General features: G+C 38.5%; 1 protein-coding gene across 1 annotated transcript in view; it reads right to left on the bottom strand.

Moving 5' to 3' along the window:
• MAT2B (methionine adenosyltransferase 2 non-catalytic beta subunit) overlaps window positions 1–15421 on the bottom strand; it is a 483564-nt gene that overhangs the window by 282021 nt on the left and 186122 nt on the right. The gene's annotated exons all lie outside the window — the stretch shown is intronic.

The following is a 15421-nucleotide window of genomic DNA, read 5'->3' on the forward strand; positions in this document are numbered from 1 at the left end:
TCTTGCTCATATAAAGTCTGCAAAACAGCACCCTCTCCTGGGCTTTCCACTTGCACATAATTTTGGAATCTACCCCTCCTTTATTCCCTGGAGAGTCTGATTCAGGTCATTGCTATTTCAAGGAGGATGGGTACTGCAGTCTGAATGTCCAGGTTGCACGCATCACAGAGGAACAGAGCTGGGGGGAAGCAGCAATGCGGAGCTCAGAGAATCAGAAGGAGTGATTCAGGACCAATTCAATTTCTTGAATCTGAGGACAGACAAAGGCCAAGACAGCAAGTGGAGTCACTTCTTACCGGAATAAGACTCTCCATGGACCCTATGAAAAGTTATCATAGTTCTCACCAATGGAAAAGGGAACAGATGCAGACATGGTGGCGGCACCTACGCCATTGAGACTCGGCGTGAAGACCACTGTCATCAGGCTTTGGCATTAGCACTCATGATACCTGGGTTGCACTATAATTTCTCTCATCCAAACACGTTCATCTCTAACAGGAATTCAAACATCTGTTGAATGGACATTAACAGGCAGCAACGTTTATTAAGTACTATGTATAGAAGAAAGCACCTCGCATATAATAGATATTATTTAATCCTACTTAGATAAGGAAGCTCCAGTGACTGAAATAGTTTGCCCAGTACCCCACAATTGGTGAATGATTGGGTCAGAAGTAAAATCCAATTCTACCCAACGTAAAAGTCCCTACTTCTCCATCACACCGAATGATCCTTCCCAGTTGCTGAAGCGTATTTTAAGGGGTTCTCCAAGGCCTCTCGTACGCTCTAATACTTGCATGAAATTTCTTCATGAAAAGCAGAATCCCTCTTGAAACACATAAAAGTAATGTTATTCCTGGGAAGACAGAGTTAAATGTTATTTGTATTTGTCTTATTTATGGAAAGAAACAGCAGGAGTTTATAAAGGGACGAGTAAAACGTGAGTGTAGAAATTGAGACTGGGAGCTCCTCAGACTCCTCACTCCGATCGCTTTACAATTTTGCTAAGGCCAGCCCAGAACTCTCACCTCCAAATGTCCAAGAAGTAAGACTTGTCTCAAAAAACCAGCAGTATTCATGAAATATAGATTTGAGGATGGAATAACCCAAGTCCTATTTGCCCAAGGCAAAAACGTGGAAAAAATAATGTAAGACTTTTTTTTTTTATTTGACCCATGACATAACTCTAGATGCATGCATTTTGGGCTTCCAAGAACTTAAGGTCATTACATTGAATTTTATCAGTGCAAATAACTAATGTGAATTATTCAAACCAACCAACCTCTTCATTTCCAATTCTTAGTAGAAAACAAAACTAAACTATAGTAGTTTTCTTTGGACTTAAAACCTACACCGTGCACTATCTAGGTGAGAATATAACTTATTCCCTCTACATCTTAGTTTTTAATGCTTTTATAAGTGCATTCTAGTTATACATAATAGTTGGATTCATTTTCACAGAATCATATATGCATGGTTAGTTTTCTTAATAGTACTTTTGTTATTAACTGACTTTTAAAAGGTGGTCATAGAAAAATATGTGGCACATGGTAAGAATTCAAATGATAATAGTCATCATTCCGGACCCTAGAAAGTTCCATGATAGAGAGATGTTAGTCTATTTGATATGTCACTGTATTCCCTTGAGCCTATAAAATGTTTGTACTGTAACAGGTATCAATGACTGAATTCTTTTTAAATGAAAAAAAGGAAACTTTTTTTTGCTTGAGACTTCTAACGGCATAAGCAAAACTGAAGTTGGCTTTGTACTTATGTAGTCGGTCCAAGCGTCTACTCTCTACCAACCTACTGCATACTGCTTTACATTCCTCTGGGGTAATAATTTCTCTGTTTTCATAATTAGAAGTGTTGAAGGCAGTTTTGGCCCACCACCTCATTTTTTTGGGGGGGGCGCTTATCTCTCCTGTCTGTTCGTCAAGTTGATTGTATCACCTGCTATCTCCAGGGAATGCAAATGCCTTTTTCATTTGGGGTTTCTAATTTTTATGAGGAAAACGCCAGAAGTGCCATCATGTTAATTAATTAAGATGAGGTTATCACCATTACTTGCATCATGGAGCCCTCCATTCCTGACTGGCCAGGTGTTCGATGGGCAGTCATTGCACCGCTCAAACCCCTCTGTCGGGAAACTCCTGTAATGAAAGCAAATGTGACTTTACCTGCCTGGTGGGGTAATGTGGCACACAACTAGCGAATGCTCCTAAGGTTCTTGGAAAGACATAATAGCGCTATATCAATGTCACCAATTATTGCATCATGAAGCTTAAAATCATAATCATTCTAAGATGGATACATGGGGAAAGTAACAGGAACTTTCTCAGAAAGAATCTCCTTTCAGAGGAATATCCAGTGGTGGATATTGCTTTCCAGTGGTGGATGAACTAATATCAGATTCTTTGCCCCTCACCTATACACTTTAAGGGTAAAAACAGTAAGCACAGCTCTTGTGACTGAGCCGGAGGAAAAGGAATATTAACACAATAAATAAATCTGAACCACTCCCAATTCAGAATTGAACTGCAGATAAAATTTGAGAGGCCTGGGTTGGGGAGGCAGCTCAGTGGTGGAACTCTTGCTTGGTATGTAAAGACCCAGGTTCAATTCCCAATACTGGAGTGAGGGGGGATTGAAAGTCCTGCCTTGGAACCGGGTTACCCCTCCAGGGTGCCACTGACAAAATTTTCATGCAAGTCCCAAACAACACAACCTAGAAGGCAGAGTGGGCATCAGGGAAGACCATGCATTCTGGCTCTGATTTTACCAAATTTATACCTCCAGTCTGAGCCACCCATTGCTACCAGCCTACTTTGCCATGTGGCCATCAAATGGGTCTCTCAGACTCAACCTATCCCAGACTCAATGGGTCCTCCTGCAAAACCTACCACCACCAGCCGTCCCATTGTCTCTCAATAGCAGTGCCAGCCTTCCAACTGCATCAGAAAGAACCCTGGACTCATCTGTCGTGGTTTTGATAGGAGGTGTCCCCCAAAAGCTCCTGTAGGAGGTAAATGATGAGATTATAAGAGCCCTAACCTATTCAGTGGGCTGATCCATATGACAGATTGATAAATTTTAAAAGACTGCTATACCAGGTGGTAACTGCAGGCAGGCCGGGCGTGGCTGGAGGTGGTAGGTCACCGGGGGCGTGTCCCCCTGGCTGCTCCTCTCTCCACTTCCCTGCTGTCCATGAGAGGAGTAGCTCTCCTCTACCACACCCTCCACTATGATGTCCTGCCTCATCTCAGGCCAAGAGGAATGGAGCCAGCAGACCTCGGATTAAACTTCTGAAGCTGTGACTCAAAATAAACTTTTCTTTTTCAAAGTATTTTGGCCACAGTGGCGAAAAGTTAACACATCATGCTTACCTCTTTTCTTTATCTTACATCCTGTATCCAACCCAGTAGTGAAAGTGCTGGCTTTCTTTTCAAAACATCCAGAATCTAACTACTTTTCTGTAAGGCTACTATTTTGGCCCAAGGGTTCACCTATGCTTGCCTGGATCAGTGAAATAGTCCCTAATTGAGCTCACTGTTTTATCCCTTGCTACCTTTTAGTGTACTCTTAGCCAATCAAATCATTACATTCTCTATTCTAAAAGGACTCCCCACTTGACTCTTACTAATAGCTGAATCTTTATAAAATCTTATAAGAACCTACATGATATGGCCCATTCAACTCTTCAGCTTATCCCCTACATCTCTTACTTCCTCTTCCCTTTCTAGTCACACTGACTGGCCTTCCAGCTACTCCTGGGTTGTGTGAGGCAGGCACTTGCCTCAGGGCCTTTGCACTTGCTGCTACCCCTTTCTTCAGATAGTCATATTAGCAGACTCCCTCACAAATTTCCAACTTGATAAGAATACCCCAAGCCTTTCTCTTTTCAAAATTTGCAAACCTCACCCCACCCTGACCCCACCCTTTAGCCCTTCTTTGCAGTTTTCCTCCTTTGTACTTATCACTATGTGACATTAGTTGTCTTTACATTTATTATCTACCTTCTTCATTTAAATATACTCAATACAAGGCAGTCATTTTTATCAATTCTTTTCCTTTTGTGTTCACAGCTCTATCTTCATATCTGACATATAACAAACACTGAATAAATCTTTAAATTTTTTTTCCATATTATTGGTCCCTTTTATCCCAAGTATAAGAATTACTGCACTAGTTACCTGTGTTAAAGAGCCACGTGGCACCTGTGAGTAAAGATGCCAGAAAAGTGGTCTTCTTAATCCCAAATTCTCAAAAAGTACAACTTCTGGGCATAAAGATATTAAAGTGAAAAGTTAGAATTTGATTTTCTCATTGTTATTAATATTGAACACTAGTCCTCTAATTATAAAATGCAAAGCTGGTTTGCACTCACGAACCGGGCTGGAGGGGAAGAAATCAAACCAAGATGAGCATTTCATACTCTCACGCCGTCCCTTGGATATAAGAGACAGTTTTGTTCAACAGCTAAAACAATGTTTTTAATGTGTAAATTCTAAAAGAAAATGAAAACTGGCAGCTACTTGATGTTTAACAAAAAAAAAAAAAAAAAATTAAGACCTCCCGTCGAGTGATCATTAAGATCTAGAGCTGCCGTAATTCCCTCTAATAAAAAATAATTTATGATTTTCTTGAAACTGAGAAAATGATGATACACCTGAGTCTCTGATTTATAAAAAATGCATTTCCAGCTCTTTTTTTAAACTGCATCTTTATTTCAGTTTTACAGTTCTTCAGTCAGAGCAAATCCTAACAGTAAGCTCTTATGAGAAGGGAAAAGATACAGAAGGAAGAAAGACAGATATTCTAAATTGCAGGGAGAAAGGAGGCGGCTTCAGGAATTATCTTAGAAGGTCCTCAGACGTGACACAGTGGCTCTCCCGGGCCACCAAATCAGCAGCTCCGAATTGTCCCATCTTAATTGTTGGTCAAGAATGCATCCTTTTCTTGTTCTGTATTACCTGTCCTCTGATTCTAGAGGGTCCCAAGGACAGGAATGTGTCTGCTTCAGCAATGTCCTCATAGTGGCTGGAAAGACACACAGTAGGTGCTGATTACAAATTTGTTAAATGAATGAATGCATTGAACATGTTTCTTCTTGCACTAGGTCCAAGGAGGAGTTATGATTTCAGCTCTCCCTCCTTAATGAAATAATTTGAACAGTTAATTTTTGAGTTAATTTTTGCAAGGTCTTTCCTCCATGTAAAAATTAGGGCTGCATAAAAGAGTCCTGTGAGGTGTAAGCTCATCCCTGTTGTCCTCCCCAACTCCCATACAATAAGCGAAATGTACATTTCTGTTGGCTTGTATTTGCTGGTGACATTTAGTTTTAATTCGAACCAGTCTTCGTAAATTCTGGTACTGTGCACAACATCTTAAATGGCTCTATTCTTTATTCAAAATCATCCCTCTCGCTCCCAGAATTGCAGTAAATAGATCTTTTAAAGGGGAAATAAAACTATTTCAACAACAGACCTATTTCAGCAGTTTTTCAAAAGGTATTTCTTTCATTCCCTTGGCTAGAGTTTTCGTTTTATGCTTGGAAAGTTGTGTTATATATACATGTATTTTAGTGCAAATGGATGTGGTATTTTTTTTGTCGTTGGCTATTGTTGATTTTGACTTTTCTATTTTCCACTTCAGTATGTTCGCAAAAGCAAAACTACATATTTCTTTTATTCTTCCCTTTGTGAATCTCTGTTACTGAATCCATGTTCTATTTTAAAGAAAAGAATACTCAGGATACTCTGATTCATATTTTCCCCCAAATGGAAAGAAATCAGATTTATAGATCAGAATATTCATAGCACATGATGATCTCAAATAACCTTTCATTTTTCTACACATCTTTTTAGAAGTAATTTACATGCATGAAAACCTTTTCAATTTTTTTCTTCCCATATACCCTAAATATCAACAAGGGTTCATCAGAACTGTAATCTAGCCAGTGAGAATTTCATGCTATCTCCACATAACAGGGAGAGATTACCAAAGCGGAAGAGGATACTTCAAGAGCCTGGCTCTTCCTTCTGATCAACATATCCAGTACCCACAACCCATCTCTCTAGTCCCAAGTCCAAGAGTGACCTTAAACTTCAGAGAAATTAAAATACAGGAGTAAAATAAGGTCACGTAACATTTTGATATATTTCTGAATGAAGTAATCACCAAGTAATGTTGCTTTCTTCTGTCTGCTTTATATTTCTAACTTTTTTCAATTAACATGTATCACATTAAAACTCAAAGTTTAAAAATCTTTAAGAAAATAAATCATATTAAGTGAGATAAGCCAATCTCAAAAATCCAAAAGAGGAATGATCTCATTGATAAGCGGATGATGACTCTTAATGGGGGGTGGAAGGGGGACAAGAATGGAGGAAGGAGGGATTGTATAGAGGGAAAAGAGAGGTGGGAGGGGTGGGGGGGAAGGAAAAAAATAATGGAATGAATCAAACATCATTACTCTATGTAAATTTATGAATATGCAAATGGTATGCTGTTACTCCATGTACAAACAGAAACAACATGTATCCCATTTGTTTACAATAAAAATAAATTTAAAAAAAAAAGAAACAGAAAAAAAAAAAGAAAATAAATTCTTTTAACAATAAAGTCCTCTGATCCAACAAATGTTTCATGGTTTAAACTTTGTATCTGCTCTAATTGCCAGATTAGAAGGAACTGTTGTCAACCTTGGTCTAAAGGCAAAGACTAAGATGTTGATCACAAGGAGGGGGATTGGGAAAGGAGGTGTGTTTCTCCAATACCAGGGAACTCATCCTATAATAACCTTCACCCATGTAGGGCGGGTTTTTGCTTTGTCTCCCCTTTCTTCTTAGACATATATATAGTAACCATGGTTTCTAAGGGATTACATCTATCAGTCAACATGATCAATGACTGTTTTTCAAGACAAATTATAGATAAACATCAACTCAGGCAGCCTTTTGGAAGCATTAGGAGAAAAAGAAAAACAAAACAAAAATAAAAAATATCTTCACTTTAACACCTGCATTTCCTCAATTTTTAAGGGTCAATTTTACCACCTAACACATTATCAGCTTACATATGTGTTCCTCTTTTCAGTCCCTGTCTATGGACATCTCTGTCTCACATCGTGGCAACCGTGTTAAAAGAGTTTGCATTCTGCTCTCTTCATTTAATTTTTATAGATGAGATTCTTATTTTAAACAACCATGTATTTTAATTCAAGGAGAAAAGAATAACTCTGTGAGGTTTGGACTGGAGATATCTTTCCACCAAGGCATAGACTCTAAAAGTAAATATAGCTATTAAAATTAATTACACCAAATTGCCTGAGTAAGGTAAACAGCAAACCCAGGGCCAAGTGCTAAAAAACTTGAGAGAATCAGTTATCAAGCTATCTAGTAAAAGCCTCCAAAAATCGATAATCCTCCAGCCCTACTTTTATGATGACATTAGAAATAGCATTTAACTTTTTTTATATAAGGAATGATCTCATGGAAAGCTGGCCTATGCTAATCTTTTAAACCTATTACCAACATTTTATGCATCATAATCCTAGCTAAATCAGATTATATATTTATTTATTTATTTAAGTTCTCCCAACAACAGCATTTTCTAACGGGGTCCCTGCCAGGCAGTAACAACATTCATTTACTGACTATTGCCTGGGGACTAGCCATGCATGACTCAAATTAACAGCGATGGGAGTTTACGGGCATGCCCAAGGTCTGTGGAACAAATGGAGTAACCCATTATTGGTTCTTCTCCTCTCAGATCTATTTAACATGGATTGTAAAAAGAATTTGGTCCGCTATGCTTTACTCAATTGCCAAATGCCATTAAGTTCATATATTTAAAGTCTGTTTGCCCCTTAGACTCAGGTATCATTTATTCTCATGAGTTTACATATAGAAGGCAATGCACACCTCAAGCCATTATCTGAAGAATATTTCTTGATTAGCCTCCTGTTGTTTCTTAATGATTCTGTTAGCATAATTACAAGTAAAGGAAATTTGATATGCACAAAAGTTGTGGAGCAGGATATAAATTTGTACCCTAATAACACCAAACATTGCATAGTTTCATACAATGGAGGACACTTGTTTTACAACAGAGCAGTCTGTCAATTTGCTTTCTTATTACTGTTACCCAACAATGATGCCCACCTAGGGCTTTGCAAACAATTCAGTATGAGACCCTTATTTTAAATCTATAATGATGATGAAATAAATTAGAGTCTATTCATCCCAGCCATTCAATATGACGGCTGTGGTGTCTACTGTCAAAATATACTGAGGACACATGACCAATTAATGTGTGGTCTGTCCATGTAGTGTGTGATTTCAATCTACTTTTATACCTGTGTTAGAACAGAGCACAGAAAAATGCAGGTTAAAGTCTTATCGGTGACCATCTCTGGATGCAAGACTGCAGGTGACATATTATCTTCTTCTCACCTGTCAGTGTTTTCTGTAATGATAAATACAAGTCTATGTGCTAAAAAGCTTGGGGAACACGTTTTCAGGAGAGAGAGTTGTAACTAGAAGCAAGAAAGACAGACAACCCAGCTTGTCCTTCAGGGTTATCAGACACACAGATGCAAATTCGGGTAAACAATAACTTCATTTACTAGGGGGGAAAGTCCAGAATTTAACAATCGGTTTGCAACTTCCAGGACACAGATGGTTAAACCGTAAAAACCAGAGTGTCTTTGCCGTTCTTTGTCCTGCACTGCCGACTGGTTCAATTTCCTTACCCACATGTCCTCCATTAATTGCCTTTTCAATGGATTACTAATAAGTTTTTGATGTTAAGCAAACATCAATGCTCCTATTAAAGTGAGACCAAACACTGTGACTATTTGTTTAATAACACAGTCTGAATGAAGGACGAAGTTCAATTAGCACTGGAGCTGATACAGCCTTCATTAGGAAGGAGAAGCAATTAAAAAGTGGAAGGCTGCAGGAGGCACTGATGTGCACATCATGCAGCCAACGCGCAAGGACACGCAGCACAGAGTTCCTCTGAAAAAAACTGTAACCTGAGACTTCAGACAGAAAGAAAGATCATTAGTACAAAATTAAGCACCCTAATAGGGTGATCCTTATCCCACCAGCAGCGGAAGAAATATGAAGCCAAATCACATCATCTAAATAAACTGCAGGGTGTCAGGACAATTGGAAGGAACAGAAATTACCTAGCAGGTAGAACTTCATTTAGCACAGGGTTTGGTTCATAGACACTGTTCAATGGATACCTCCGAGCACTATTTGGGGACTCAGAGGACCCACCTGCACCATTACCTAACTGTGTGACCTTGAAGAAGCCACCCAACTTCCACAGACCTGTATCCTTTTTGGTAGAAAATAAGGGGAATAAACGAATGCACTCTTCTAGTAATTAATGACAATTACTCCTTATCATTGTTATCCTCGTGTTCCAGGAGATAATGCAAACCACAAATTGCCTAATAATTAACAGTGATCATATGATTTTCTGAAATGGATGTGATAAGGATTAATTCAAGTGCCATGACTTTTTTTGAAGATACGTATGGGTAAGGGTTTTATTCCATGAGTAAAACCCCAGGATTTCTCCGATCTATTCTGATTTCAATACATGTTCTAGAGATTTTAAACCAATATAATAAATCAAATGTCTTTTAAAAAAAAAAAAAAAAACAACTTTTCTTTGCAATGTTGGGTGTTAACATCTTGGTGCTAGATACATGGAGATAAATAAATGTGACTACAGTGTGAAGAGGAGATCCTTTCATCTATTAAATGGTTTAATGACAACTCAGCCGTACTCCAAGGTCACTTTTGACATCACAGCTTTGTGAAGCGGCCCACAGGGATCCGACCAGCTGCCTAGTGTCTGCTTCTCCTCCAGATCTCCCACGAGAGAGAGAAAGGCAGTCAGCCTTCCACAGCAGACGGGACACAGCAGACGGGAGTGCAGGGGCATTTTGAAGAGGGGCAGGAGAACATTGCAATCACAATCCAGGAGACAGTGGGGCAGGAGGAAGGAGCAAGAGCAAAGAACCTGAAAAGGAATAATGATTGCACTCAAGTGCAGGAGGAAGTAATTTCACTTCTGGAGAGTTATTCTCCAGAAATATTTGAGTGGGTAAAGATATATTTGTTCAACACAAATAGGTTGCGTTCACACTGGAACAGAACCCTAAAGGAGAAACAGGGGAGGGAGTTAGCTGAATGTGTGGAAGGGGTAGACTCAAAGGCTTCTAGGCAGTGGTAACTGCAAATGCACAGATCCTAAGGAGAAAATCTGCTTGGTATATTCAGGAAATAGTGAAAAGGGTAAGGTGACTGGTATGAAGTGAAAGGCAGGGGCCAGGGGGAGTTAGACATCAAGGTCAAAAAAGTTATAGGATGCTGGTTCACAGGGAGTCTTAAAGACCAGGGCAAACGCTCGGGAATTGGTGAATGAGATGGGGAGCCATTGGAGGAATTTGAGCACATTGCCTTTTGTCCATCCCAGGTTTAGAAGATCCCCTAGCCTACTACTGAGAAGTAGAGAAACAAGCAGGACAGCATTAACAGTTATCCAGATAAAAGGGAACCATGGCTTGGACAAGAAGGTAACGGGAAGAGGTACTGAGGAATGGGCAACACCTGCGGGTATTTAAAAAATAATGACTACAGCAGCTTGGGAAGCTGAGGCAGGAGTATCTCAAGTTCAAAGCCAGCCTCAACAGTTTAGCAAGACCCTATCTCAAAATTTAAAAATTATAAAAAAAAAATGGTCTAGGGATGTGGCTCAGTGGTTGGGTGCCCCTGAGTTCAATCGCCAGGACCAAAAAATAAATAATAATAGTAATATCTGTAAGACTTAATAATGGGTTGGATGTGGGTGTTGGAGAAAGAGTCACCAGCAACAATGTCAAGATTTTAAGCCCAAACTAGAAAAATAAAACAGATTAGAGATGGCGACAACCAGGGTACTTATTTTTTTTATACAATTTACTATTTCTTTTTTTAAAAATATTTATTTAGTTGTCAATGGAAATTTATTTATTAATTTATTTACATCCAGTGCTGAGTATTGAACCCAGGGCCTCACACATGCTAGGCAAGCGCTCTACCACCGAACCACAACCCCAGTCCACAGTTTACTGTTTCCCTGTGATCCCAAGATAAATACCCATGAACACTGTCATGGCTACACCAGTGAGGGTAAATCCATGCTACAGAACCAATAATTAAGACAGCCACCTACCAGTAGACGTGTACAACATAACTAAATTAGCCACAAGCTACAGGACACTTTATTTGCTGTGGTGTCACATACTTTTACCTCCAGAGTCATTAATGTTACACAATTACATTTTTTTCAGTTTTTTATTTTTTTATTGTAAACAAATGGGATACATGTTGTTTCTCTGTACATGGAGTAAAGGCATACCATTTGTGTAATCATAAAAATACATAGGGTAATGTTGTTTGATTCATTCTGTTATTTTTTTCCCTTCCCCCCACCCCTCCCACCCCTCTTTTTCCTCTATACAGTCCCTCCTTCCTCCATTCTTGCCCCCCTCCCACCCCCCTCATTATGTCTTGTCATCCACTTACTAGTGAGATCATTCGTCCTTTGTTTTATTGAGATTGGCTTATCTCACTTAGCATGATATTCTCCAATTTCATTCATTTGCCTGCAAATGCCATAATTTTATCATTCTTTATGGTGAGTAATATTCTATTGTATATATATATGTATATATACCACAGATCCTTTTATATATCTCACAGTTTCTTTATCCATTCATCAATTGAAGGACATCTAGGTTGGTTCCACAATCTGGCTATGGTGAATTGAGCAGCTATGAACATTGATGTGGCTGTATCTTTGTAGTTATGCTGATTTTAAGTCCTTTGGGTATAGGCTGAGGAGTGGGATAGCTGGGTCAAATGGTGGGTCCATTCCAAGCTTTGTGAGGAATCTCCATACTGCTTTCCAGAGTGGCTGCACTAATTTGCAACCCCACTAGCAATGTATGAGTGTACCATTTCCCCCACATCCTCTCCAACACCTATTGTTGCTTGTGTTCTTGATTATCACCATTCTAATTGGGGTGAGATGGAATCTTAGGGTAGTTTTGATTTGCATTTCTCTTATGACTAGAGATGTTGAACATTTTTTCATATATCTGTTGACTGCTTGTATATCTTCTTCTGTGAAGTGTCTGTTCATTTCCTTAGCCCATTTGTTGATTGGATTACACAATTATATTTTAATAATAGCTTTTCTGTGGAAAATTGGCAAGTGGGAGGAAGGAACTTTCATTAACTTGTATTCTAATATCATTTGAAGTCTTAAGAATTCGGCATATTTTATTATTGCTATTCAATGTTTAGCTTAGCATGTAATCACTGTGTAATTTAAGAAGAAAAGTTCTGTTTTCATTAAGTAGTCAAAACAACACTACCGAGTCAGCAGACAGGTAGAGGACTGCGGTTAAAGGCTCAGATTTTGAAGTCAGACTCCAAGCTCAAATGCTGGTTCTCCGACATACTGACTTTGTGGCCTAAGGAAGATCACTCAAACTCCTCAGCTGCTCATCTGTCAACATGTATGAGAAAGTGGTTGTGAAAATTACCTGGAATGATGATCACAAGGCTCTTAAAATAGGGCCTGGCATATCTAACATGTAAACAAAAACGAGTTAGAACACTTTACCATGAGATAAGCCAACACGGAGTTTACAGTGTTTATTTTTTAATAGTACAAAGGGATGTATGGGGTGTGTGTACATGTCTTTAAAGTCGTGTGTTGAGATAGGAGCAAAATGGTGATCAAACAAGGTCTAATTTGATATCTTAAAAAGTCAACAGAATGAGGTATTGTTGAGTTGAGAAAGAGTCCTTGTAAGAACAAGAGATGTGCATGAATTAATTCAAAAGAGAAAACTGATTACTTTTCTGGAGATCTGATCTTTTTTGAAATATGTTATTGCTATTACTATGGCTACCTTTTTTTAGTCCTCTTTACCATATGTTGCAGAATAGATGTTAGCCAAGAACATAAACCCCCCACGTTTCCCATAAGAAGAACCTTAAAGTTTTAGGCCAACATCAGCTTGTCAGCTATCACTTGGAAGCAAAAGAGTTAATTGTTTACTTCTCAGGTTTAATTTTTTTAATCTTTTACACTAATATGCTAAAACCACATATTTTATAAAATACATTAATTTGGATAGATACTTCTTTTACTGCCTTCACATTACTGAATGTGCTGAATTCTGCACATGTATCTTCATCACCACTAGATCCACCTTTTGAGATCACTGTGATTACTTCAGTCTAAGTAGTTTGAAACGCTGTGTGATACAGTTGGTGGCAATATCACCCTTGTCCCAGGTTCCCCTCAGCATTACATGCAGGCACTCACTCTTCTCGTCACCTTACAGGAGATTTCAAATCTCTATAATCTAAACACATAGAATATTTCCCTTTTAAATGACCCTAAGATATTGTTACAGTGACATGAAATGCTTGAAGTCAGAAGGTAATTTCTCTAAGAATAATTACCAAATGCTTGTTAATTTTTTTCTCTCTTTAACTTGCTATGTCAGAGACCTTTCAAGCATTCAAAACTAGCCTTCCCTGAGGTCATTAGGGAATATGTGTATATCACAAGCCATGGTCCTATTTTACAGTAAATATCTTCGGAGAGGTTCCATGAGAACTTTTTAGTAAAAGCTACTCCTCTTATGGAAGTTGACGTTTTGAGGAAAAGACAGTTCTTCTTATGGGTTACCTATCAATCATGCCATACATGAAGCGCCCACTTATGCACAGATGGTCCCTGGTTTACAATGGCTCGACTTGGTTTTCTGACATGAAGCGGGTGTAAAAGTGATGTCCTTTCAGAAGAAATCATACTTCAGATTTAGAATCTTGATCTTTTCCTGGACTAGTGATATGTAGTGCCATGCAGCCATGCCATGCTGGACAGCAGCAGTGACCACAACTCCCTGTCATCAATGCCATCACCTTGGGGACCAACTCATACTCTAGAGTAGACCAAGCTGCTGAACTAATGTGCAGTAAGTGAGGTGCTTTAAATATGTTTGCAACCTATACTATTTTAATTTATGATAGGCTTATTGCATAACAAAGTGCTAGTCAATGAGTACTCAAATGTAACCTTGGTAACCTTTATTGCTGGAGGATCGAATCTGAATAATCCAGCATATTCCACAAGAGCATTACTGAATAAATAAATAAATAAAAGCCATTGTAACTCGAGAACTATTTGTAATGTATTTTATAGTTCCCCATAGGGGTAGTTAGTATTATTGTTAGTATTTCCCGATAAGAAAATTGAGGCAGTTAAGTGACCTGCCTGAGACCACAATACTAACAAATGATGGAGTAAGGACCCGAAATTTGAAAATCTTATGGTCTCAGTCATCACTTTGTATCGGGCTCCTAGTTGAGGCTATTGGCATGCCTTCCATTGTGAAGAAAGACTAACAGTAAAGACGGAGACGTTCCAGAGAAAAGCATGCTTCCTTTACATTACAAAAGACCAAGAATTCAACAGGGGAAGGAAAGAGGGTCAAAATTGGGTGTTCTTTTTAAGTCAACATAATTACAAATCTTCATGGATCAAACGGAAAGCAGTCTTTCAAAGACTGAGGCACAGCTATTTTAAGATAGTTTTTCTACAGAGGACAGTATGGAAACATGAGGGAGTTCAGGAAAATTCTCCCCCAAATGCAACTTGTTAGAACCTAAAAGTTTTACTTAAGGAAACACTAGAACTTACCCTTTCTGGCTTCTTTAAAAGTAAAGGATTAGGAGGAGGGAACGTAATATTCTTTTCCCTATGACTAGAATTTCTACATAATAACGGTCTCAGAATCATTGGGTAGAAAATGTCGTATTGGACAGTCAGCTGGATGGGAAGAGAAGAGGAGGCTGCAGTTGACACTTGAGACAAGAAAATATGATTCTGCTACCTCGTAAATTTATTCAGTAATGCTTTTGTGGAATACACTGGATTGTTCAGATTCGATCCTCAACCAATAAAGGTTACCAAGGTTACATTTGTACCTTGAGCACTCATTGACTGGCACTTTGTTAAGCATTTTAAGATTATAAAAAATGCTTTCTGCCCTTAATTTATTCAAAGTTTAAGAGTTATTATCTTCAGGTGATGGAATTATGTTGATTTTTGTTTTCTTTTGACTGTATCTCCAAGCTCTATCAACAAGTGCAAATTAATCTAAGCCTCCATTTCCTTACCCACAAAGTAGAAATAATAATATCTATCTCACAGAGTTCATGTGAGGAGTAGATGAAATAATGATACATAGTGACTGTTTTCAATAAATATTAGCCATTATTTCATTTTTATTGCTATTTTAAGTACCATCTGGTTTTTATGGGACCTTTAT

Source organism: Sciurus vulgaris (genome assembly GCF_902686455.1).
Source record: "Sciurus vulgaris genome assembly, chromosome: 6".
Classification (NCBI taxonomy): Eukaryota; Metazoa; Chordata; class Mammalia; order Rodentia; family Sciuridae; genus Sciurus; species Sciurus vulgaris.